Source organism: Panthera uncia, chromosome C2 (assembly GCF_023721935.1).
Source record: "Panthera uncia isolate 11264 chromosome C2, Puncia_PCG_1.0, whole genome shotgun sequence".
Lineage (NCBI taxonomy): Eukaryota > Metazoa > Chordata > Mammalia > Carnivora > Felidae > Panthera > Panthera uncia.
Window position 1 is genome coordinate 145252445 of NC_064810.1, and position 25652 is coordinate 145278096.

The following is a 25652-nucleotide window of genomic DNA, read 5'->3' on the forward strand; positions in this document are numbered from 1 at the left end:
GCAGTACAGGCGCCCTGGGGTCAAACACGGTTTGGAGCCGGGCAGAATCCCTCTTCCCCGCGGAGGCCTGGCTCCTGGCACCCTGGCCTCGCCCTACGGCGGCCCTGTTCCGGGTCCAGGGCTGCCTGGCCCCCCCTGACCTGCCTCCGAGCGCCAGGGCAGTGCCCCGGCCACACCTGGCGCGCCGGCCTCGGGCGGCAGGGGGCGCGCCAGGCCTCCGAACAAGGGGCCAGACAGGACGCGTGTGGCGCGGCAGGGGGCGCAGGGCTCCAACCAGCTCGCTTGCACTCGGGGTGCAGGGAGCCCACGGCGGCCAACGCTTTGCGCGGCCGAGGCGGCACGATGACATGGACAACAGGCAGTTTCCATTTGGCTTGGCCGACCGCTGGGATCCCAGGTGTGTGCTATTCCAGGGCCCCTTCCGCCCCGCCCCCAGCCCCCAGCCCCCAGCCCCCAGCCCCCAGCCCCCAGCGGGAAGGGAGCCCGGGCTCTCCCGGCTCCGCTCCGGGCGCGAGTTGGGGGCGGGGGGGCGTTGGGGACGGGGACGACGTGGGCCCCGCTGAACTGTCGCGCTTGGACTCAGGCACGTGACTGGTTCCAGCAACAGCCCGCTCCCGTGACCGGGTCTGCCCGCATTCCTGCCCTCTGGCTCCAGGTCTCTGGCTCCCCTGAACCGTGCCCGCGGGCCCGTCGGTAGGCAGCACTCACCCCATCAGCCTGCTCGGGCCAGCGGGGAACGTCCGGGCCATCGGAGCTCGGCTGGGTCCACAACCGGCCTCATCGCCTTCAGAGACGTGGCAGCCTCCCTGCCCCCAAGTCTTGCGGGGCTGGCAGCTTCACATGGGCCGCGGGCACACCCCATCCTCCTAGGCTGTCTGACCGGGTCCCACGCTGACCAGTCGCCCAGGGCCCAGGTGTCGTCTCTGGACGGAGGCTTGTCCTGCCATCCACCCAAGCCTCCTGCCATCCACCCATTTTTATCTTGGCAAGGCATTCCATACTCCTCCATCTGTCGACTGCAGGGTGAAAGGGTGTTTGTGTGGTTAGTATTTGTAATCAGTTAAGTTGTTTAATTTCCTGGTTGTTTTCTGGTTATCCTCTCCAAACTTTGGTAGGTTGTCTCATGGCTTTGGTGTCCTCATATTTCAAGCTCATCCTTGGCAATAAATGCATTCCTTTTCTTTAGGGTTCTTTGATTCTGGGTTAACTTGTGACGTTAATGCAAAAGGCATATGTGAGGTCGAGTGAAGTTCATACCTGGCAATATACCTCCTTCCTGATATTTTGAGTTGCTTTATTTAATTAATTAATTTATTTATTTATTAATGTTTACTTTTGAGAGAGAAGAGAGACAAGTAGGGGAGGGGTAGAGAGTGAGGGAGACAGAATCTGAAGCAGGCTCCAGGCTCTGAGCTGTCAGCACAGAGTCCAACGAGGGACTTGAACTCACGAACCATGAGACACGACCTGAGCTGAAGTCCCACACTTAACTGAGCCACCCAGGCGCCCCTTGAGTTGCTTTATATTGATCACAGCCAGTATGGTGTGAGGAAGCCCATGCCCATGTACATGTCATTTCTGTAAGCCCTGGTTCAGTGCCCGTTTAATAGCCGACATCAATCATCAGACTCGAAGTACCCAGTTCAACTGTTTTCTAAACCCGGACTTCTTGTTACCCTCAGTTTTCAAGACTTCCCATCTCAGGTGCTAGATATCATGAAGAGAGAAGCTGTTTTTGGTTTGTTGTTTCTGGTTTTCTGACACACTGATCCATGGTCATAGGAAAATGAACATTTTTTATGTCACTATGTTTGAGGTGGGTCATAAAGCAATGTAGCAGTTGGAGGCAATATTGACTGGCTGATTTGCTCATTTGATGCCTATTTGACCCTGGCCTTGCTCAGATTGTTTTTGTGGCCTGGTCCCTCTTTAGACAGCTATTTTGACACCTGTATGAACAGGAATTTTCCTCAGGGGAGGAAATTCCTCTCTTATTCCCCCTGCTCCTAGACTTTGATAAAGCATATTTAATTTTAGTTTTTGAGTCTAATAAGCTTCTACTTATACTGTAGATTAATAATCCATTCCTCTGGTTGAGAAGTGACCAAAGCACACAGGAAACCAGGAATGGCAATGAAAGAAAAGGTAGCAACGTCATATTTATATTAAGTCTTGCAAACAAACTGGCACCTGGACATCTTCCCTGACATTTGTACATATCTCGGGACTGAAACCTAGAGAGTGGTTATGCTTCTACTTCACTGAGTCACAATTTGTCAGAGAATCTGTGTCATGTTGGATTCTCCCAAACAGACCCCGAGACTAGGATTTGGGTATAAATAGTTTATTTGGAAAGCGATCCTAAAAAAAGCATTGCAAGAGAGTCCAAGAAAGGAGGAAAGCCTACAGAGAATATGATGATGATCAGATTTGCAGGGGGTACTGGTGCTGTGCACAACGGAGGTCTATCTTGCTGGGGACCCACCTCAGAAGTGTCCCATCAAGAGTCTGGGAAGCTCAGATATTTATGCACTAACTCCTTCTCCTTAGTAGTTGAAGTTTGCCTGGGGTCACAGACTCCCTGGAACTTCTGGCCTGCCCCCAACACAGGCCCACACACAGTCTAGCAATCAGAGAATGCCTGGGCAGCAAGTCCCAGGTGCTGTGGTGGGACCCTCTCAGTTTATCTTTGACTTTCAATTCTGTCAATTCCAGTTGCAGCCCATTGCATTACTATTTTATATCTAACTGTTCCATTTTTAGCCAGCGGGAGACCCTCAAGTTGACCTCTGGGTGTGTTTGATGAGATTCCATTAACATTTGATATCTTCCTCCTTTTTTAGCAAATCTACCAGTCTCAGGGTCATCTGGTACCCTTTCTGCCTCGGGTGTGGAATCAGCCATTTGTCAAGAAGCCCTGATACCTTTGAGTGGGAAATGGCATTTAGAGACTAAAATTCAGACATGAAGGCCACTGCTACTAGACCTTTTCAGCAAATAGAGCTTGAAAAAACTGCTTTTTAGAAAGAAACAAAAGAAATAATGAGTTACTGACATTTCCTATTTAAATGTAAGATTACAGGGCTGCCTGGGTGGCTCAGTTGCTTGCGCGTAGGACTCTTGATTTTGGCTTAACTCATGATCCCAGGGTCATGGCTTGGAACCCTGCATCAAGCCCCACGTCACTGGGCTCCCCGATGAGAAGTGACCCTGCTTAAGATCCTCTCTCTCCTGTTCTCTCTCTGCCCCTCCCCCACTCACACAAGTGCACATGCATGTGCTCCCTCTAAAAAAAATTTGTTTAAATGTAAGATTATAGGGTTTTTCCATTATTTCTTTGATTTTATCTCCTTCTCATGCCCTCCTAGTTTTGTCTGCCCCCACCCTAATTTTGGTTGTATACACCCAAGACCTAAACCCCTTGTAGGTTCCGATCTCTTCTTTACCTCCCTCATCTTACTTTCCCATCCAAGCACCTTCCAGCTCTGAAATGAGGAGTCTGATATTTCCCCCATTTGAACTAACAGTGGAAATGAGATGGACTTGTGGGGACATGGTGAAAATCTTCCACCTGAGAACAGCTCAAGGTCATGTGAGCCATTAGATTCCTTAACACCAACCGTTTCCAGGCAAACACTCCCCCGTCTTCTTAGGAAGTTACTCCTGACAGAAATACCTCCCCAAGGAAATCACAAAGTAATTAAATGAATATGGTAGTTAAGAGCATATCACCAGAGATTCCATCTCCAGATAGTCTCCTGAGACAAAGCTGAGTGTTTTTCCATTCTTTCTTTTTTTAAAAACAAATCGGATCCAGATTAAATTATGTTTCGTGGCAACTTGCGTCAATAGAGTTGCCATGGTTACAGGTGAACTTGAAAGTGGGCTGTGACAGCCTGGGCTCTGAGTTCCCTGAGATGCATGTCTTAAAGGTGCATCCATTTGTCTTCTTGTCTTGGCGAGAAACACAAGGAGAATTGATGAAATTTCCTAGCAAGGTGTAGCCTATGCTACAAGGAAAGGTGGAGCCATGGGCCTCTTCAAATGAATGTTTCCCTCCATCAGCCAGAGTAGTGTCCCAGGACACATCACACCATTTCCCCATGATGCCTTCATCTGCCTATGAATGAGGGATGAGGAATCGGGGAGAATCACCATGTGCTTACAACTCTCCAAATGGAGAAACCAAGAGCTACTCCCAGGAATTCTCCTTAGAAGAAAGGTAAGAAATAATATCTCCCTTCATTGGCAGTGCTGCCCAACAGAAATAGAACGCAAGCCACCAATGGGAGCCATACATGTAATTTTACATTTTCTAGCAGCTGCATTTTAAAGGGGTGAAAGGAAAAAAAAATGAAAAATAAAAGGTTAAAAGAAACAGGTGAACTTAATTTTAGTAATTTATATCTAAACACAATATATCCAACATACCATTTCAACATGTAACTAATGTAAGTATTAATGAGACATGGGGCATCTGGGTGGCTCTGTCGGTTAAGCGTCCGACTTCGGCTCAGGTCACGATCTCATGGTCCGTGAGTTCGAGCCCCGTGTCGGGCCCTGTGCTGACTGCTCAGAGCCTGGAGCCTGTTTCGGATTCTGTGTCTCCCTCTCTCTCTGCCCCTCCCCCGTTCATGCTCTGTCTCTCTCTGTCTCAAAAATAAATAAATGTTAAAAAAATAATTTAATGAGACATTTTACATTCTTTTTCATGCTGAATCTTTGAATTCTGGTGTGTACTTTGTACTTCAAGCCCTTCAAATTCAGATGCTACATGCTTATTGGACATACTTGATCTGTATTGAGAGGTCATAAAATTTACAGTTGAGATTGTTGAGTCACATGCTCAAGTGAATCCAAACACGCTTGAAAGTTTTTCAATAACAAATTGGGTATGTTTAGATCTTAAATTTAAGTGAAGTAAAATTAAATAATATAAAAAATCTGGCTCCTCAGACTCACTAGACACGTTTCACATGCTCAGTAGCCACATGTGGCTGGTGACTGCAGGGACCTAAGACTGCAACTCAAAGTGTGCCCCTCAGACCACCAGCATCATATCATGTGGGAGTTTATTAGAAACGTAGGTTCTTGGGCTCTGCTCACAGAGCCGCTGATTCAAAATCTGCATACTAAGAAGATCCCAGGTGATTCCTGCTAGAGGAATGAAGCCTGAAACTCTTTGTTTAAATGTTTATTTATTATTTTTAGAGGGAGAAAGACAGAGAGCAGGAAAGGGGCAGAGAGAGAGGGAGACAGAGGCTCTGAAGCAGGCTCTGTGCCGTCAGTGCGGAACCTGACGTGGGCCTCGGACTCACGAACTGTGAGATCATGGCCTGAGCTGAAGTTGGATGCTTAACTGACTGAACCACCCAGGCTCCCCTTGTTTATTTTTTTTGAATGTTTATTTATTTATTTTGGTGGAGGAGGGGCAGAAAGAGATGGAAAGAGAGAATCCCAAGCAGGCTCCATGCTGTCAGCATAGAGACGGACACGGGGCTCGATTTCATAAGCCATGAGATCATGACCTGAGCCGAAATCAAGAGTTGGGCACTTTACTGACTGAGCCACCAGGTGCTCCTCTTTGTTTGGTTTTTAAGGCTCTTTAAGAGCTGACCCCTGCTGCCCCAGACCTCAGGGATCCCATTCTGTCATCAGCTCCCATGACCAGAGTTTCCACTGGGGTTGTATGGCTTCCTGCAAAGGGAAGGTGACAGCTGGGGTGTCCTTTAATTGGCTGTTCACATCAGGGGTGCTTATCTTGTCACAATGTCACAACGCCCTCAGATCTTTGTGGTTATACCATTCCCACAAGACGAAAGCATTTGAAAAATGTGCTAACCATGTCTGGGGTCTTAAGATGTGTCATTTTCCAGGCCTTATTAGCCAAATCCAATTCCATCTAGCTTGAACCTCAATTTTCTGACCCATAAAATAAGGGGGTTAGACTACATCACTGCTAAAGTTTCTTTAACCTCTATAAAATAAACAATTTCTCTATGACCTGAGAATGACCAATGGGCTCCCTTTACTGGCATAATTAGAGTCACCCCAGTGGAATCCAATACATTAAGTAAAAACATGTACCCATGGAAACAAAGAAAATCACGGGCTTATTAAAAATAGAACATTTCAATTTAAAACTGTCTGCATTCATCTTTAAGGCACTTAAAGGAAAATGGTTTGGGCCAAGGCTCATGAGCCAGCAACCTCAGTGATTCCTGTGAGAATTGCTGTCATTTCCCGAAGACTCTTCTTACCAAGACACTCGTGACACTGTTGGCGAGTGAAAAGGCGGTTACAAAACAGTGTGTACAGCGTGACTTCACTTTGCACGCTGGTGTACCCACACCGGGAAAGCAGTTTGGAAAGTGATACAGCAAAAGGCCAACGCTGGTGCCCTCTGGCTGGTGAAATTAAGGGTAATTTAAGTTGCATTGTTGTAGCTTATAGCGGTTTTCAGTCTGCCCGCAGTGAACATGTTATTGCTTCAGTAAATATGAAAAGTTTCTCAAAGAAACTTTTATTTCCAGACTTGCACATCCCAAGGAGTATAAGCCGTGTGGACAGAAGGTGTCACAGGCACCACTTGTCACAGTAGAGCTCCAGCGTAAGCAGACTGGGTTTCCCGGGGACCCGTGTCCAAGGTATTGTTGACCGCCCACCCCTCCACCAACTGCATCCGAAGTCATCAGTTTGAAGCCTTTCTTTTTTTTTTTAAATCTAGGCCTTTAGTGCTATAAATTTCCCTCTGAGTATTATGGTAGTGGCATCTACGAAATTTGGTATATTGAGATTTTGTTTTCATTCAGTTCATATTTTCTGTTTTCCTCTGTGATCCTTGGAGTTATTTGGAAGTATGTTAGTTTCCAAAAATTTGGGGACTTTCTAAGTATGTTTCCATCACTGATTTCTGGTTTAATTCCAGTGTGGTCAGAGAACCCACTTTTAATTCGAATCCTCTTAAGTTTACTGAGTCTTGTGTTGTGGACCAGAACATTGTCTGTCTTGGTAAATGTTCCATGTGCACTTGGGAAAGTGAATATGCTGCTATAGTTGGGTAGTATATTCGATAAATATTAATTAGGTCAGGTTGGTAGGGTTATTCAAGTCTTCTGTATCTTTACTGATTTTCTGTCCGCTTGTCTTATTAATTATTCAGACAGAGGTTTTAGATCTCTCAGCCCTGTGTGAGCTCTGGGCACTCTCCCCTCAATCCTCTCAGGTGGTTCTTCCTTTGGTCTTTGAGAGATTCCTCATACACGGATCAATACTCAACTGAAAACTCCAGGGGGCCCCTAGGCAGAGCTCTAGAACCCTCTCTCTGTGTGTTTGAGATCCTTCCTTTCTAGTACTCTGTCCTTGGAACTCTAGATGCTCTGGCTTCCCAAGACTCCTGGCCCTGTCTTCTTGACTCTGCTCTCTGCCCGATTTCCCTCTCCTTGCACCATGGGCTAGAAACTCTTCTCTCTGCAGTAAGCTGGGATCATTGTAAACTCTGTGGCGTTTGTTGACTCTCTCTTAGGGATCACTATGCTTTACTGACTTATGTTCAATGTCTAAAAAACCCTTATTCCGTATGCTCTGGCTGACTGTATTTCAGGCTGGAGAATAAACCAGGTTCCTGTTACTCTATTTTGGCTGGAGCAGAAGTGCCACCATCAACCCTTCTTCTACTCTTTCCCACTCTGACCCGTTCTCTGCCTAACAGCTATCTTTTCTTCTTAAAAAAAAAAAAATCTATCTTTTAAAACTTTTAATTATATCACTTCCTAGCATAACAATCTTCAATGGCTTCCATTGCTCTTAGAAACCAAAACCTTGAGCACAGCTTACACAGAACTGCACACCGCTTCATGCTTACCTCTTTAATCCTATTTAGCCCCAAATCACCCTCTTGCTCTCTGATCTCCAACTGCACGACTAAGGTCCCTGGTGTCCCAGGGCATTTGCACACGCTGTTTCTTCTGCCTGAAATCCTCTTCCCATATCTTCCCCACCCCTACTTAGGTAACTTTCACATCTACCTCAAAGAAAGCCCTCCATGATTCCTCAAACTAGAGTATGTTTTCCTGCCATCATCTCCCAGAGCTCTCAGTTCTTTTTCTTCACCTCACCTGTTCAATGATTTTTATTATATACTGGCATGCTTCTTTAATTAACATTGGACTTCTCTGCTAGATCTTAAGCTCCAGAAGCTCACAAATAGTATCTGTTATTCTCCATTGAAGTTACAGTATCTGGCACAGGGCTCCACACAGTGATGAACTGATGGTGGATAAAGGAGGGAAAATACAGCAGATACTGTAATGCCTAACCATGTCCCCCTAGCCTTCCCTAATTCCTTTGTACAATGAAGGCTTCCTAGGGAAAGTACCTGAGATTCTCCATCTGAGAGCTTGCCCACATGTGTGGGGCAGAAGATGAGACTCTTAGAAACAGCTCCTGCCAAAATGGATAAGAGCTGGAGGGTGAAATCCTCCCTTCCTCCCCAACTTGTGGAAGATAACTCTGCTGAGTGTTCTATATAGTCCCCAGAGTTCTCCAGTGGGACTGAGCCACTGTTTCCCAGTTCACCCTATATTGGCTTCCTTCCCTTCCCTGTTTTACTTTTCCACTCCTTGGTGGGAGCTTTCTGGGACCACCTGTGAAATAATCTGTTTGCTCTCACATTCTTGTTTTGGGGAAACCCAACTTAAGAGAATGATACAATAAATGGAAGTCACAGATGGGTGAAAGGTCCCTGTAGGTGTGGATAATCTGAACAGTGTTTATGCGCCATCTAGTGTGTTAATCAGGCTTTGGAGGCCTGGAATCGGGGAAGGAATGTGGAGGAAGCTCTACGTGCAAACCTTCATAGGGCAGATGTGGAAAATGAGCAGCCTGTATTGGACTTCCTTCCCTGCCCTGGGGAAGGAATGACTTTTCTGCTCTAACAAGCTATTTTTGGTTTAAGAATCTCCTCCCTCAGAAAGAGAGAGAGAGAGAGAGAGAGAGAGAGAGAGAGAGAGAGAATATAAGAGTTTTAATGATAAAGAACAAACTGAGGGTTGATGGAGGGAGGTGGGTGGGGGATGGGCTCGATGGGGGATGGGTATTAGGAGGGCACTTGTGATGAATCACTGCATTCTACTCCAGAAACCAATATTGCACTGTATGTTAACTAACTAGAAATTAAATAAAAATAATTGGAAAAAGAAACTTCTCCCTCGTCTTCAGGAATAATCTTCCTCTTCTGAACTGGTGAATCTTAATGTGCCAGTGACATCATCTGCTCTTTAGGTCACATCGCCCAAATCAGCCTTATTACTATTTCTGCTTTTACAAAATATCTCTTTCACAAGTCAGGATCAAAGAACCAAATATAGGCCACAGCAAGTTCCAGAGCATAGCTTCCTCCCACACCCCTCAAAGTCAGGCCAAGGGCTGGCAATTTTTCCTGTGAATTAGGGAAGGGGTGATGACAATATGATGAGAGCAGGACAAACAGGGGATGTCTCTTTCCTCTAGAATCATCTAGAATGTCTGTCAGATGATGGCCTCCATCCAGCTTGGCTATGAACCAGGTAGATTCAATCAGACAGGAAGAGCTTTTCCAAAATAAAGGAAGCAAAGCCAGCGGGCTTTCAGTCTTGTCTTTGATGATGTAATTTGGCCCAAATGCCTTCTCTGAGGTTATGTAGTCTGAAAATATACGTTGAAGATCTCCCAAGATACTGATAAATACCTGCAATGATATACTGCACAGTGTCTGCTGATGCAAGGAAGCTATTGAAAAGCAGCGTCTCCCGTGTGAAGTGGAAGCCCAGAGCTTCCCCTTGACTTGAGTGGGGAGATTTCTAGCAGTGGGCACTGCTGTTCTACACAGCATCTGGGGGAAAGTCAACGGGCCCACAGCCGGGCCTCTGCAAACTAATGCCCCAACCATCAGCTTCTTCTCTTGCTAGACTTCCCATGTGGTACACAGCAGATTGTTCAGGCTGTTAGAAAAAAACAGAGTCTCATTGGGCAACTAGACCACTAGGCATTCACTAGTATCTTCCAAGCTCATCCAGGCATCGTGCAAGGCAGGGGCATCACCCATCTCGCTGACTCTCAGAGGGCCACCTGGATGTGGGGCATTCTCCAGCCGTGCCACCTCTGGCCAAGAGACTAAACATTGGTGAAGGCTCATGGAGATACGCATCAGAAACCAAGTCAGGGATGACAGACAACCCTGGCGTCCTGTGAAGGGCTGGCTTGTTCAGAGGTTTCAACAGGTATAGCTGTACTAAGTGAAGACACTCTGGGAGGAGTGGGATGGACCACAGGGGGAAAATAAATGTAAAGGTCAACACTTTCATTAATGGATTCTACCCCTGCCCCGCCTTTTCACCTGCTCTCCTTAAGTGCCTTGAGTTGCAACTTCTCCCTAATCTTGAGGGGTCAACTGGAAGGTGGTGCCTTACTGGTTAGTAGTTAACATGTATTAAACACTTACTCCATGACACATATTGTGCTGATAGCTTCACAGCCTTATTCTGCTTCACTTTCATACTGCCATGTAATAGGATAGAAAAAACGGTCTTAAAAATCTGGCAGTAGAATTCCTCTCATGAAAGGGACTGTCTTTTGAAAAACAACTACGAAAGGTGCTTGGGGGAGGGGGTGGCAGATACCAAGGACCGCACTCGCCAACATCTCATTCAGTATCACTCTAACCCCTTCCTCCTATGTTGTCTGCAGGAGATGGGAGAACTACAAACTCCATATCCCACACTCTTTGCAGCTAGGGATCCACGTGGGACCTGGGCTCCACCAAGCAGGTACACCCTATAGACCTTGCAAGAAGGAAGAGAACTCCGTCAGGTAGCACCCCTGCATGGGGCAATGGTGGCAGAGGAGTGGTTCTCTATGGCTGGCAGGGGCAGTGGTAGCTTCTGTGTCACGGCGGGGCAGCATGGTCCTGGAGGCGGGGAGGCAGCAGTCCCCCTGGAAGTTCAGTTCTCAGACACCGCGGTGTGGGCATTGTTCCTAGGATCCCAGTTCAGAGTCTGCTCCTTCATCATCCCGGTGAATCTGTGAGTCACCTAATCTCCCTTAATAAATCCCATTCTGCCTAAGCCAACCGGAGGGATTTCATAGTCTGCAACTAAGAATCTTTCTTTCTTAAGGTTTTTATTTTAATTTCAGTTAACATACAGTGTTGTATTAGCTTCAGGTGTACACACGGTGATTCGACAATTCCATACATCACCTGGTGCTCATCACAAGTGCCTTCCTTAATCCCTGACCTATTTCGCCCATATTCTGTTCAAGGCATTGTTCCTGCATTCTGTTGGAGTCTTTCTAAATGTTCCCAGCCTTTCTCGGCAGAACTTTCCAGGTCGTGACTCTGCTAGGGACAAGCCGGGACTCGCTGGCCATACCTACTCAGTCCTGCCTCATTTTTTTTTTTTTTAATTTTTTTTTCAACATTTTTTATTTATTTTTGGGACAGAGAGAGACAGAGCATGAACGGGGGAGGGGCAGAGAGAGAGGGAGACACAGAATCGGAAACAGGCTCCAGGCTCCGAGCCATCGGCCCAGAGCCCGACGCGGGGCTCGAACTCACGGACCGCGAGATCGTGACCTGAGCTGAAGTCGGACGCTCAACCGACTGCGCCACCCAGGCGCCCCAGTCCTGCCTCATTTTTATCCCCTGTGCTCAGCACAGTGCCTGGCACAGATACAGCATTTGGACAGTGTCTGTGGTACGAACGTGCTAGGGAAGTGGAGAGGGCAGCAAGTTCTTTTGCGTAGATGGAGTGGACCCAGAACAACCTCATAGTGTTGTCCCGAGACCGCCAGGGGAAAGGCCCCAGATTCCAGTCTGACAGAACCATCTGTGTTGGAATTTCACTCGGTTCTGCTTCTTTCAAGTTGTTGAAATTCCTCACCGTAACACATGCCAAAAGATTTCCAAAGCATCCCTGCTTCGACCCTTAGCTGAAAAAGACCCCAGAGCCAGGATCTAGGAAAGGTGGGGAGAGAAGTAAGAGTGGGTTCTGTTTGAGAGTCAGATAGAAAGGAAAGGTGGAAAGATGTCCCAGGTGATGGTTCCCTCCCCCTACCTGCTGAGGCCTTCCGTGTTTTCACGGGGGGAGAGGAGGGCGAGGGAGGCGCCAATCATTTTCAGTATATATGTTCCCTGCCACTAATGCATAGCACAGTATAAACCTAATCTTCACCAGGATGACTCTCAAATGAAAGTCTCCATCCTAAAGTGGCTATTCGAACAGGCAGGGCTATAAAAATGACCATTCCTGTCCTTCTGTCCTTCCTTCCCACTTTATCTATAATATCACACTTTGAGCCCCTCTTATCCAAATGCCTTATTAATTTAGAGAAGATACAAAGCTGTAGTTAGATGATAACTCAGGCCGTCTTCCTCCCTATAGATGGAGCCGTTCCCATACAGATCTCCAACAATCCTTTCCAGGAGTCTCTTCAGGTTTTCACTTAGAAGGAGTCTTTGGTAAATGGAGCTACCAGGGAAGCCCTTTGCTTTGAGCTATTAGTTCTGTGACTTTGTAGTAGGGCAGGGGCCCTTCAAGACTCAGCCCAAGTTTCTGGAGGGCTGGGCAGCCCCCATTCATGAAATGCCAATTTACTGCCACTGGCTGCCCTTCTGAATCAGGAGCATGACACTAAGGGACCTCAAAGTGTCTGAGAATCTATCATAAAGCAGACAATTCCCAATTCCCAACAGGCAGACCCAGAAAACTTCCATCACTGCTGCCCCTACACCTCTCTGGGTCTCAGCTTTTTCCTCTGAAGATGAAGAGTGGATTCGGCTGTCTTTCAAAGTCTTGGGTGTTAACAGCCATATGCTGAGCCTTGCCTCCCCTGCAACCTCTACCTGGGAAAGTACAAAAGGAACATAGTTATTTAGAGACTGAAGCAACCCTCTTTGGTCTCAGAGATGATCTGTCTACCTCTCACTCTACTGAGTGGTTATTTTGGGGCACTGCAGGGAAACACCTTTTCTCCCTATGCTTTTCTCCCTACTTTTGTTCTCTGGCTTTAAAGACCCCACCCACACCCACCTACTCCTTGGGAATCTGATGGGTCACAGTCTGACATTGACTGAGACACTGCACTCAGACACTGCATTTCCATGAATTCTCTCCTGCTACAAGTAACAGCTTGTAGTGTGTAAGCATATGCACGGATGTGAGAACACATCTCCAGGGTTAATTCCTAGCAGGGGGATTTCTGAGTCAAGAGGTAAATTGCATTTAAATTGTTAAACTTTGAGGGGCACCTGGGTGGCTCAGTTGGTTAAGCATCTGACTCTTCATCTTGATCTCATGGTTGTAAGATCTTGTGCTCAGGTCTTGATCTCATGGTTGTGAGTTCGAGCCCTGGTTTGGGCTGCATGCTGGGTGTGAAGCCTACTTAAAAAAAAAAAAAAAACAGTTTAAATTTTGATAGCTATATCTGAATTGTCCTTCAAAAAGGCTGCACTTCATGGCAGAGGGTGACAGTAATGTACCCAATATTCAGGATTCCCTTCCTCCCTTAATAATAAAAAAGCTTCATTTCTGCAACTGCCTTGCAGATAGGGATGGCCAATAAGATGCAAGCAGAAGTTTTGAAATTTCCTTTTCCTCCACTTCCTACATGGGTCTCTGTTGTGTGGCAAGAGCTGTGGCAGCCTTCTTGTGATCTTGAGGATGAAAGCCATGCACTAAAGATAGGGGGAAGCAAGAAGGCCAGCTAAGTCTGGGTCCTTGAAAGCCCTCTTAGAGGGCTCTGGGCTATTTCTCAGACACAAGCACACAAAGTCCTAACTGATCTAAGCTGCCTCAGGCAGCCCTCTGACGCCAACAGCTCCACACAGTTCTTTTTTTTTTTTTTTTTTTTTTAATTTTTTTTAACGTTTATTTATTTTTGAGACAGAGAGAGACAGAGCATGAATGGGGGAGGGTCAGAGAGAGGGAGACACAGAATCCGAAACAGGCTCCAGGCTCCGAGCCGTCAGCCCAGAGCCCGACGCGGGGCTCGAACTCACGGACCGCGAGATCGTGACCTGAGCCGAAGTCGGACGCTTAACCGACTGCGCCACCCAGGCGCCCCTCCACACAGTTCTTGATTCACACTGGTTCACATTCTCACCTAAGGTGTATGACGCACCTTTTCCCTCATATCCTCACAAGCATTAGGTGTTATGATGTACCCTATGTTTTTTAGCAATTATTTTTCACTGAGGTATAATTGACATACAGCATTTCATGGGTACAACATGATTTGTATGTGTTTCATGTACCAGTGATACAAACATGATTTGATGTTTGTATATATTGTGAAATAATCACCACAATAATTCTAGTTAATGCCCATCACTATGCATAGCTACAGAATTTTTTTCCTGTGATGAGAACTTTTAAGATCTGCTCTCTTAGCAACTTCCAATATGTGATACAGTATTATTAACTGGAGCTGTCATGCTGTACATTACATCCCCGTGACTTATTTATTTTATAACTGGAAGTCTGCACCTTTTGACTCCCTTCACCCATTTTGCCCACTCCCTACTTCCAGCCTCTGGCAACCACCAATCCATTCTCTTTATTTATGCTTTTTTTTTTTAAGAGTCCACATATATGTAAGCTCATACAGTATTTGTCTTTCTCTGGCTTATTTTACTTAGCCAATGTATTCTATTTTTGACCATCAAAGTTTCCAGTGAAATTATCCTCCAAGAAATTCAAGATGTGAGGCTGGAGAGAGTAACTTACTGAGTTGAGGGATTTAGAAGCGGCTGTATTCAAGGGGTGGCTGCGTCTGTTTGAGCAAGTGAACCACCAGAGAGAGACAGGAAACTGACTCAGGACAGCCCTGTAGGGTGTGGGGAGGCCAGTTAATGGCATCCTCAGTCATGTATTTCCCAGGTATGTAGACTAAATGGGCTATTTTTTCAATATAACTTGAGCATTTGCCACTAAGGCAAAAAGGATGTGTCTTGCTTTTTTCTCACATTTAGAATAAAATCTTCTTCCACAAACCTGTGGAGGCAGGATAAGTCAAATAACAGTCACTGGCAGGAGCAAATGGAATAGAAGAGTGTTGGGGAAGAGGGGAAAGAGTATGGAGGTTCCTCAAAAAACTAAAAATACAAGTACCCTCTGACCCAGCAATTGCACTACTAGGTATTTATCCAAGGGATACGTGTGTGCTGTTTCGAAGGGGCACATGCACCCCCATGTTTTTTTTTGTTTTTTTTTTTTAATTTTTTTTTTTTAACGTTTATTTATTTTCGAGACAGAGAGAGACAAAGCATGAACGGGGGAGGGTCAGAGAGAGGGAGACACAGAATCCGAAACAGGCTCCAGGCTCTGAGCTGTCAGCACAGAGCCTGATGCGGGGCTTGAACTCACGGACCGCGAGATCGTGACCTGAGCCGAAGTCGGCCGCTTAACCGACTGAGCCACCCAGGCGCCCCTGCACCCCCATGTTTATAGCAGCACTATCAACAATAGCCAAAGTATGGAAAGAGCCCAAGTGTCCATCGATGGATGAATGGATAAAGAAGGTGTGGTATATATACACAATGTATTCCTCCATTACAGCAATCAAAAAGAATGAAATCTTGCCATTTGCAACTACGTGGATGGAACTGGAGGGTATTATGCTAAGTGAAATTAGTCAGAGAAAGACAAAAATCCTATGACTTCACTCATATGAGGACTTTCAGAGACAAAACAGATGAACACAAGGGAAGGGAAGCAAAAATAATGCAAAAACAGGGAGGGGACAAAACATAAGAGACTCTTAAATATGGAGGACAAACTGAGGGCTACTGGAGGGGTTGTGGGAGGGGGGATGGGCTAAATGGGTCAGGGGCCCTAAGAAACCTACTCCTGGAATCACTGTTGCACTATATGCTAACTAATTTGGATGCAAATTTTAAAAAATAAAAAATAAAATTAAAAAAAATGTAAAATAGTAAATGATAAAAATGTAAAATAGTAAAAAAAAATATTTTTAAAAAAATTTTAAAAAAGAAAGAACAGTGTTGGGGAAGAGGAGATCAGGAACGGGGTGATTTTGAATGATGCACATTTTACACCCTTCCTCCACAACTTAAAGTTTGTTAAAGGCAATGCGATTATTTCAGCTTTAGTTTCAGGAAATGAATGTGTCTTTTATAATTATGCTCTTCCCTAGGTAGCACTTAATTATCTACACAAGCCAATGTACAGCAGGGAGCCTTCGGAAAGCCCTATTTACACCTCCTGCTCCAGCTGGCTGGGAGTGCTCACCATGGGAGGCGAGCGGACTTGGTAAGCTCGAATGCTAGCATAACTGCCCATCATGCCAACAGTGAGATGGGCATATATAACCTAGAATTAAAAACATATAATAAATCTTACAGAAATTAAGTTTTTTTTAAGTAATTATTAAACTTTAGAAAGCATATTTTAAAGCCCTTCAAAACCTCTTTCTATTGGCCTATCCAGAGAAAGCAGCCCTGGATTAATGGCTGGCTGGAAGGACTTTTGTTCTCTGCCTCTTCTCTCAATTCAGCTCTCCCGGGTCCTGCCTCATTTTCTGGTCTGGCCACAGATTCCATTGAGATGATCTGGCTTCCTTTTTCTCCATTTGCTTTGAGTGTAAAGACTCCTTTTAAAGATGCTAACAGACGCATAGCTTTCAAACGGAGTAGAATTATAACACGTTTCTGGAGGACCACCCGGAATGAGGACAGCAGAAGCAAGGTTAGAAGAGGGTAGGGGGAGAGGGGATAAACATTGCAGGAATTTGTACAACTTGATGGTGAGGAAGGAGAGGGAGCAGAAGGGGTGAAAGTGGCCTGGGAGAGAATGGAGAGGCTGGGATGGAGTCACCTCAAGCTAGGTCTCATCTCCCTCCTCCACTTGCTACCTACATGGCCTTGGGCAAGATATTTAAGGACCCTCAGCCTCAATTTTCTCATCTATAAACTAGGGACAAACATAACCTACCGTATAAGGCTGTAGTGAGGATGAAGTGAGATCATTCCCATCTAAAGCCAAGCACATGATAGGTACTGAATAGACGACACATCATTATTGTGGTGGGTAGCCGGCCTCCAAGAAGATCTTCCAAGAGCCTTGTCTGTTCGTATTCACACCCTTGCACGGTCCCCTCCCGCACGGATTCAGTTCTGACCTATGTGAACAACAGACTACTTCAGAAGACACAGTGTGTGAGGCTTCTGCAGCCAGGTCACAAAAGGCATTCTTCTGCATTGGTCTCTCAGATCACTTGCTCTGGGGGGAGTAACCACTCCACCATGAGGCTGCTCAAGAGGTTACATAGAGAAGCCCACAGGTAGAGAAACTAACTTTCCAGCCATGTGAGCTAGCCCCCTGGGAGGCAGATCCTCCTGTCTCAGTCAGCTTTCAGCAACTTTATGAGACCCCGAGGCAGAACCAAACAGCTAAGTCACTTCAAAATTCTGGACCCAAAGAAACTGTGAGATACAATACACAATTACTGTTGTTTTAAACCGCGGGGCAGTTTGTTAGGCAGCAGTAGATAACTATTATAAAAAGTTATTAATTGGGGCGCCTGGGTGGCTCAGTTGGTTGAGGGTCCAACTTCGGCTCAGGTCATGATCTCACGGTTCGTGGGTTCGAGCCCTGCATCAGGCTCTGTGCTGACAGCTCAGAGCCTGGAGCCTGCTTCAGATTCTGTGTCTCCCTCTCTCTCTGCCCCTGCCCCACTCACGCTCTGTCTCCCTCTGTCTCAAAAATAAATAAACATTAAAAAAATTTTTAAAAAAGTTATTAATTATCTGATGCTACTATATAACCACATTCTAGAACTTAGTGGCTTAAAAATAACAAAAATCATTTATTACTTATTGTGGTTTCCGTAGGTCAAAAATTTAAATGAGGGTATTATGCTAAGTGAAATAAGTCAGGAAGAGAAAGACAGATACCATGTGTTTTCACTCACATGTGGATCCTGAGGGGAAGGGGAAAAAGAAGTTATGATATGTGAAAGCGGGAGATGACTAACGGACCCATTACGGTGGAGTGAATAAATTGTGATACAGTCATACAACTGAATACCCTACAGAAATGAAAATAGACCCTTAGCAACATGAGGGAATCTCACAAAATATTGTTGAGTGACAGAAGCAAGTAAAAACAAAATACACAAGACTATGGTTCCATTACATGCAGTTCAAAAATCAACAATATGTCATTAGAGATGCATATATAGGTTGTAAAACTATAAAACAAAGCAAGAGAACATTGATAAAAGTAAATATGGAGGTTACGTCTGGGGAGAGGGAAAAGGATATTTTCAGGCAAAAAGCACTAGGAGCCTCCAAGTATTGACAAAAGCTTTTTTTTTTGTAACCTGAATAGTAGATACTCAATGTTTACTTTATTGTTTTTCTTTGAATTTTGTGTATACGTTTTATACACTCTTATGTATACGTATTTAGCAATTAGTAAAAAAACATACTTTAAAATTTTTTTAAATAAAAAAACATACTTTAAAAAAATTTATTTATTTTAAAAAAAAGATTTTTTTTTTCAACGTTTTTTATTTACTTTTGGGACAGAGAGAGACAGAGCATGAACGGGGGAGGGGCAGAGAGAGAGGGAGACACAGAATCCGAAACAGGCTCCAGGCTCCGAGCCATCAGCCTAGAGCCCGACGCGGGGCTCGAACTCACGGACCACGAGATCGTGACCTGGCTGAAGTCGGACGCTTAACCGACTACGCCACCCAGGCGCCCTTTAAAAAAATTTAAATGAGACACAGAAGGAACAGCTTATCTCTGTTTTATGGCCGCATGAGGACGCGGTGAGAAGGTGGCCATCTGCAAGCCAAGGAGAGAAGCCTCAGAGAGACACGAAGCCTGCCATTACTTTGATCTTGGACTTCCAGTCCCTAGAACTGTGAGAGAATTGATTTCTGTTGTTCAGGCCACTCAGTCTGTAACATTTTATTATGGTGGCTCTAGAAAACTAATATTATGCCCATGCGTATCCTTTCCATGTGGCCTGGGCTTCCTCACAACATTCACAACATAGTGGCTATGTTCCAAAGGCAACTACACATGCGCACACACACACACACACACACACACACACACACACACACGGGGTCGGGGGAGAGATGTAGAAGCTGCATATTTATGACCTAATTTCAGAAGTCACAGAGCATCACTTCTCATATATTCTATGTATTAGAAAGGAGTCGTCAAGTTATGCCACTGAGTTACTAAGTTTTCAAAGGAAGGGAAATCCAATTCCATCTTTTGAAAGGACAGTAAAATGATTTTCAGATATATTTAAAATCATTACCATCATCATGATGTTCATCACACAGATTTTAAGATAAGCTCCAGCCAGGTAGAGCTATGCCTGGAATGTGGGTCTGGAACTCAGGGCTACAGATACGGATCTGGGAGTCATCTAGAGCAAAAGAAAGGGACTGTGACCCCCAGAAAACGGGAGAGGTTTCAGCCTTGGGGGCAAACCCAGCTTAGTGCTGCATAAATGCTTGATTTATTGGAAGTATTGGGCCGGACCTCAAAAAGCCAGCTACCCGGTTCACCTTGAGAGTTTACTGCAAAGGAAAGTACTTTTTTTCCAGTCTATTAAAGCTTCGTATCAGCAAATAAAACACTACCTAACGCTCCACAGCCAGAATAGTTTTTAAAACCAGGATGGGCTCATAAAATGAGACATCACTGTCTGAACACCGGGTCCTAGGGGACCCGTAGGCCATGTCCTTTGGGATCCTAACCGTAAGACTCTGCTTTGACCAGAACCCCCCCCCCCCCCCCCCCTCCCCTGTCTAGTAAACGGGTTGCTCTCGGGCTACTTGGTGCTTCTCTCCATCAGCTGACCATCGCTAGCTCTCTTGTAGAAAACACATTATAACAACTTAAATTAAAAATCGCAAAACAAGACATGTTCATTGCAGGGAAGAAGTATATCCCCAGGGGATAGGAGGTGGCAGAGAGGCCGGACCCCCAGGGTGCACCGGGGCAGGCCGGTGGGGTCGTGGCCGCAGGGTACTCACGTGACGCCGACAGGTGCCTCCAACCTGGGGGATGTCACGCCCGTGCCCGTGGCTGCATAGGCCCTGGAGGCGGCGGGCGGAAATTCACCGCAGGTGCCGCAGGCCGTTGGAGGCCCCACCGAAGGCGGAAGGCGGGCGGTATGCACCCTCCTCAGCGGGGGCAGAGCCCCCCTCAGACCCGAGAAGGAGCGCTTCCGAGACCCAGCAGAGGTTCCAGGCACGCGGCAAGGAGGGTTCTGTCAGTATGGGCCTTCCTTGTTTAAGGAGTTGGCCCTTATACCTCAAATCTGACAGCCCTCGGACACGAACGAGGTGACGGAGGCCAGCAGGCCACAGGGCCCGCATGCGCCCTCCACCAGCGGCCCACTTGAGCGGAAGTTCGTGGTACTTGAGTTTCTGGGCGCTCCCGGGGCTTCCCCCTGCTGGGTCTGCCTCGGTGTGTTCTCACCACGCCGTAGGTTCCTGCTGCTCCCCATGCGGCCCATCGTGGACGTGCCGCAGTACAGGCAGAATGATCTGGACGCGGCCGTGGAAGCCACACTAAGGGAGAACCTGTTGCTGGGGAGCAGGTTTGAGGCGCTCCACGTGAAACACCTGGAGACGGGGAAGATCATGGTCAGGTTTGAGGGGATCGTGTAGCAGGCGATGGAGGAGGCTCAGAAACAGAAGGAACTTGGCCACGCCGAGATCCAGAAGGTTCTGAAGGAAAAAGACCAACTGACTGCAAACCAGAACACCACCTCGTCAAGCAGTTTTGATGTGGGAAACAAAGGCAAATGAAAAATTAAATTTCCGTACTGTCTGCAGCCCATTGAGAAGTCCTTGAGACAGGCAGAGTGACATTCCTTTAGGAGCTCAGCTGCCCGGATGATGACACTTTGCTAAAGGCAAAAGGCAACCTTAGCCCGGTCCCCCAGGATACTGTAAGTCTACTTAAATTTTTCTGTTTCAACATTACTTTGGCTATTAGGGGTCTTTTGTGGTTCCATATAAATTTTAGGATTGTTTCACAATAGACTCTTAAATACAGAGAACAAACTGGTGTGGCCAGAGAGGAGGGGGGGCAGGCAAAATAAAGGGGATTAAGAGGTTCAAACTTCCAGTTATAAAGTAAGTCATGGGGATGAAACGTGTAGCATAGGGAATATAGTAACAACATTGTACGGTGACGGATACTGACTATACTTATGGTGAAAATAAAAATCACCTGTAATCTTACCATTCTCTGTGCTGATATCTTTTCTATGCACAAATACACTCTTTTAAAAAAGAGATTATAGGGGCGCCTGGGTGGCTCAGTCGGTTAAGCGTCCGACTTCGGCTCAGGTCATGATCTCGCCGTCTGTGCGTTCGAGCCCCGCGTCGGGCTCTGTGCTGACAGCTCAGAGCCTGGAGCCTGTTTCAGATTCTGTGTCTCCCTCTCTCTCTGACCCTCCCCCGTTCATGCTCTGTCTCTCTCTGTCTCAAAAATAAATAAACGTTAAAAAAAAATTAAAAAAAAGAGATTATATTGAATGCTTTGGTACTTTTTTCATTAAATATGATACAGTGTGAAATATCTTTCACAGCATTAAGTAAATATTTTACAACATCCTTTTAACGACTTTTTAGATGGTTCATGGCTTTATTTAAGCCATCCTGTATGGCTGAGGAATTAAGCAATTTCCATGCTTTGGTTTCTTCTTTCGAACATTTTTATTTTGAAATAATTATAGATTCACAAGAAGTTGCGAAGATAGTACAGAGAGTTTCTTTCCATGGAACGTCTCCATCCAGTTTCCCCTTGTGGTACATCTTGTATGATTATAGCACAATAGCAAAACCCGGTATTTGACATTGGTGTAAAGTTGTACGTAGTTCTATGTCATTTTAACACATGTAGGTTCACGTAACCACCACCACCAAGAGATACAGAACTATTTCATCCTCTCAAAGACCTGTCTCTTGCTGTCCCTGTACAGTCATAGGCCACTTTCCCCTCTACCCCATCCCTAACTCCTGATAGTTGCTAATCTGTTCTCCATCTCCATAGTTTTGTCATTTCAAGAATGTTATATAACTGGAATTATAGCATAGAATCTTTTGTGACTTTTTTCATTTCTCAGAATGCCTTTGATATCGACACAAGTTGTTGAATGTATCATTCCTTTTTATTGCTGAATAGTATTCTATGGTATGGATACACTATTCATTCATTTATCTCGTTTAACCATTTATCTATTGAGTTTAACCATTTATCTATCTTTCAAGTTTTGGGGTATTACAAACACAACATCTGCGAACCATTGATACAAGGGTTTGTGTGGACGCGAGTTTTCATTTCTCTGGAATAAATGCCCAGGAGTGCAATTGAGTCATATGGCAAGCGCATGTTTAGTTTTTGAGAAACTACCGAACTATTTCCACCAGCGGTGTGGAACTGAGACCCAGTTCTTTGAATGCTCACCATGGTATTGCCACTATGTTTTAATTTAGCTGTTCTTCTCATAGGAGTGTAGTGATATCTCATTAAGTTGCACTTCCCTAATGGCTAGTGATGTTGAACGTCTCCTCATATGGTTATTTGCTATATGTATATGTTTTCAGTAAAATCTTTGTTTATGTGTTTTGCTAATTTTTAAATTTATGGCCTGGGATACCGTTTATTTTAACATATGTGCTGTGGGTGCTTAAAAAGAATGTGTGTTTTGTTGTTGTTTAGTGGAGTGTTATGTAAACGTCCGTTAGTTTCCTTCTGGTTTTGGTGGGGTTGAGCTTTTTTCTATATCCTTGCTGACTTTCTGTCTTATTGTTCTGTCAATTGTTGAGAGAGGGATGCTGAGGTCTCCGCCTATCATTGCAGACTTGTCTGTTTCTACTTTTCGTTCCATCAGTACTTGATTCATTTACTCTAAGGATCTGTTGCTAGGTGCATTCACATTTAGGGTTATCATGTCTTGTTGGTGAGTTGATTCTTTTGTCATTACACAGTATCCCTTTTTATTCCTAGTAATTTTCCTTGTTCTTGATGCTACTTTATCTGAAATTAATATAGCCAGCCCAGCTGTTTATTACTATTACAAACAACACTGTTTTTAGCTTTTGTACTCATCCACAATCATGAGAATTTCTTGGTTGAAAGTCCGCATGTTTTTAAAGGATTTTGACTCTAGTGTCAAATTGCCCTGCATAAATCTATTAACTTTTACTGCCTCAGCACTTAAGCATTATCACTTAAAATAATTATAAATGACAGGGTTTAACCAGTTTGGTGGAAATGCTGTCTCATAAACTATAAATCACTGATAAAAGAAATTGATGATGATGCAAAGAAATGGAAAAACATTCCACGCTCATGGAATAGAAGAAAAAATATTGTTAAAATGTCGATACTACCCAAAGCAATCTACGCAGTTAATGCAATCCCTATCAAAATACTACCTGCATTTTTCATAGAGCCAGAACCCTAAAATTTGTATGGAACCACAAAAGACCCCAAATAGGCAAAGCAATCTTGAAAATGAAAAGCAGAGCTGGAAGTATCACAATTGCAGACTTCAAGCTGTATTGCAAAGCTGTAGTGATCAAGACAGTATGATACTGACACAAAAACAGACACATAGATCAATGGAACAGAATAGAAAACCCAGAAATGAACCCACAACTCTATGGTCAGTTCATCTTTGGGGTGCCTGGGTGGCTCAGTTAAGTGTCTGACTCTTGGTTTTGGCTCAGGTCATGATCTCACGGTTCGTGAGTTCAAGCCCCGCATTGGGCTCTGCACTGGCAGTGCAGGGCCTGCTTGGGATTCTTTCTCTCTCCCTCTCTCTCTGCCTCTCCCATTCATGTGCGCTCTCTCTCTCTCTCTCTCTCTCTCTCTCTCTCTTAAAGAAATAAACGTAAAAAGAATTAATCTTTGACAAAGCAGGAAAGGATAGCCAATGGTAAAAAGACAGTCTTTTCAACAAAAATGGTGTTGGGAAAACTGGACAGCAACATGTAAAAGAATGAAACTGGACCACTTTCATTAAAAAAATTTTTTTTTAGGGGCGCCTGGGTGGCTCAGTCGGCTAGGCGGCCGACTTCGGCTCAGGTCATGATCTCACGGTCCGTGAGTTTGAGCCCTGCGTCGGGCTCTGTGCTGACAGCTCAGAGCCCGGAGCCTGTTTCAGATTCTGTGTCTCCCTCTCTCTTTCTGACCCTCCCCCGTTCATCCTCTGTCTCTCTCTGTCTCAAAAATAAATAAACGTTAAAAAAAAAAATTAAAAAAAATTTTTTTTAATGTTTATTCATTTTTTTTTGAGAAAGAGAGACACAGAGCGTGAGTGGGGGAGGGGCAGAGAGAAAGGGAGAGACAGAATCTGAAGCAGGCTCCAGGCTCTGAGCTGTCCACACAGAACCCAGGGAGGGTCTCAAACTCAGGAACTGCAAGATCATGACCTGAGCCCAAGTCCGACGTTCAACTGACTGAGCCACCCAGGTGCCGCAAACTGGACCGCTTTCTTACAACATACACAAAGATAAATTCAAAATGGATGAAAGACCTAACTGTGAGATAGGAGGAGACCATCAAAATCCTAGAGGAGAACACAGATGGTAAGCTCTTTGACATTGGGTGTAGCAACTTCTTACTAGACATGTCTTCTTAGACAAGGGAAACAAAAGCAAAAATAAACTGTTGGGATTTCATCGAGATAAAAAAAGCTTCTGCACAGTGAAGGAAACAATCAACAAACCTAAAAGGCAACCTATGGAAAGGGAAAAGATATTTTCAAATGACTTATCTGATAAAGGGCTAGTGTCCAAAATATATAAAGAACTTATAAAATGCAATATCCAAAAAACAAATAATCCAGTTAAAAAATGGGCAGGAGACATGAATAGACATTTTTCCAAAGAAGGCATCCAGATGGCTAACAGACACATGAAAAGATGCTCAACATCACACATCCTCAGCAAAATACAAGTCAAAACCACACTGAGATATCACCTCATACCTATCAGAATGGCTAACATTAACAACACAGGAAACAACAGATGTTGGCGAGGATGCAGAGAAAGGGGAACCCTCTTACGTTATTGGTGGGAATGGAAACTGGTGCAGCTATTCTGGAAGACAGTGTGGAGGTTCCTCAAAAAGTTAAAAAATAAAACTACCAGGATCCAGCAAATGCACTATTAGGTATTTACCCAAAGCATACAAAAATACTGATTCGAAGGCATACATGCACCCTGATGTTTATTTATAGCAGCATTTTGAACAATAGGAAAATTATGGAAAGAGCCCAAAAGTCCATCAACTGATGAATGGATAAAGAAGATGTGATATATATACGCAATGGAATATTACTCAGCCATAGCAAAAAATGAAATCTTGCCATTTGCAGTGATGTGAATGGAACTAGAAAGTATTCTGCTAAGTGAAATAGGTCAGTTGGAGAAAGACAAATATATGATGTCATTCATATGCGGAATTTAAGAAACAAAACAATTGAACATGGGGGAAAAAGAGAGGCAAACCAAGAAACAGACTTAACTATAAAGAGCAAACTGATAGTTACCAGGGGGGAGGTGGATGGAGGAATGGGTTAAATAGGTGATGGGTATCAATAGTA

At 44.9% G+C, this 25652-nt stretch overlaps 1 long non-coding RNA gene across 1 annotated transcript; it reads left to right on the top strand.

Moving 5' to 3' along the window:
* The first annotated feature begins 560 nt into the window (after positions 1-560).
* On the top strand, positions 561-16400 carry LOC125922048 (uncharacterized). Its single transcript, XR_007457561.1, has 3 exons — positions 561-1042; positions 4066-4222; positions 16192-16400. It is a non-coding gene; the product is annotated as an uncharacterized LOC125922048 (long non-coding RNA).
* The last annotated feature ends 9252 nt before the right edge of the window (positions 16401-25652 follow it).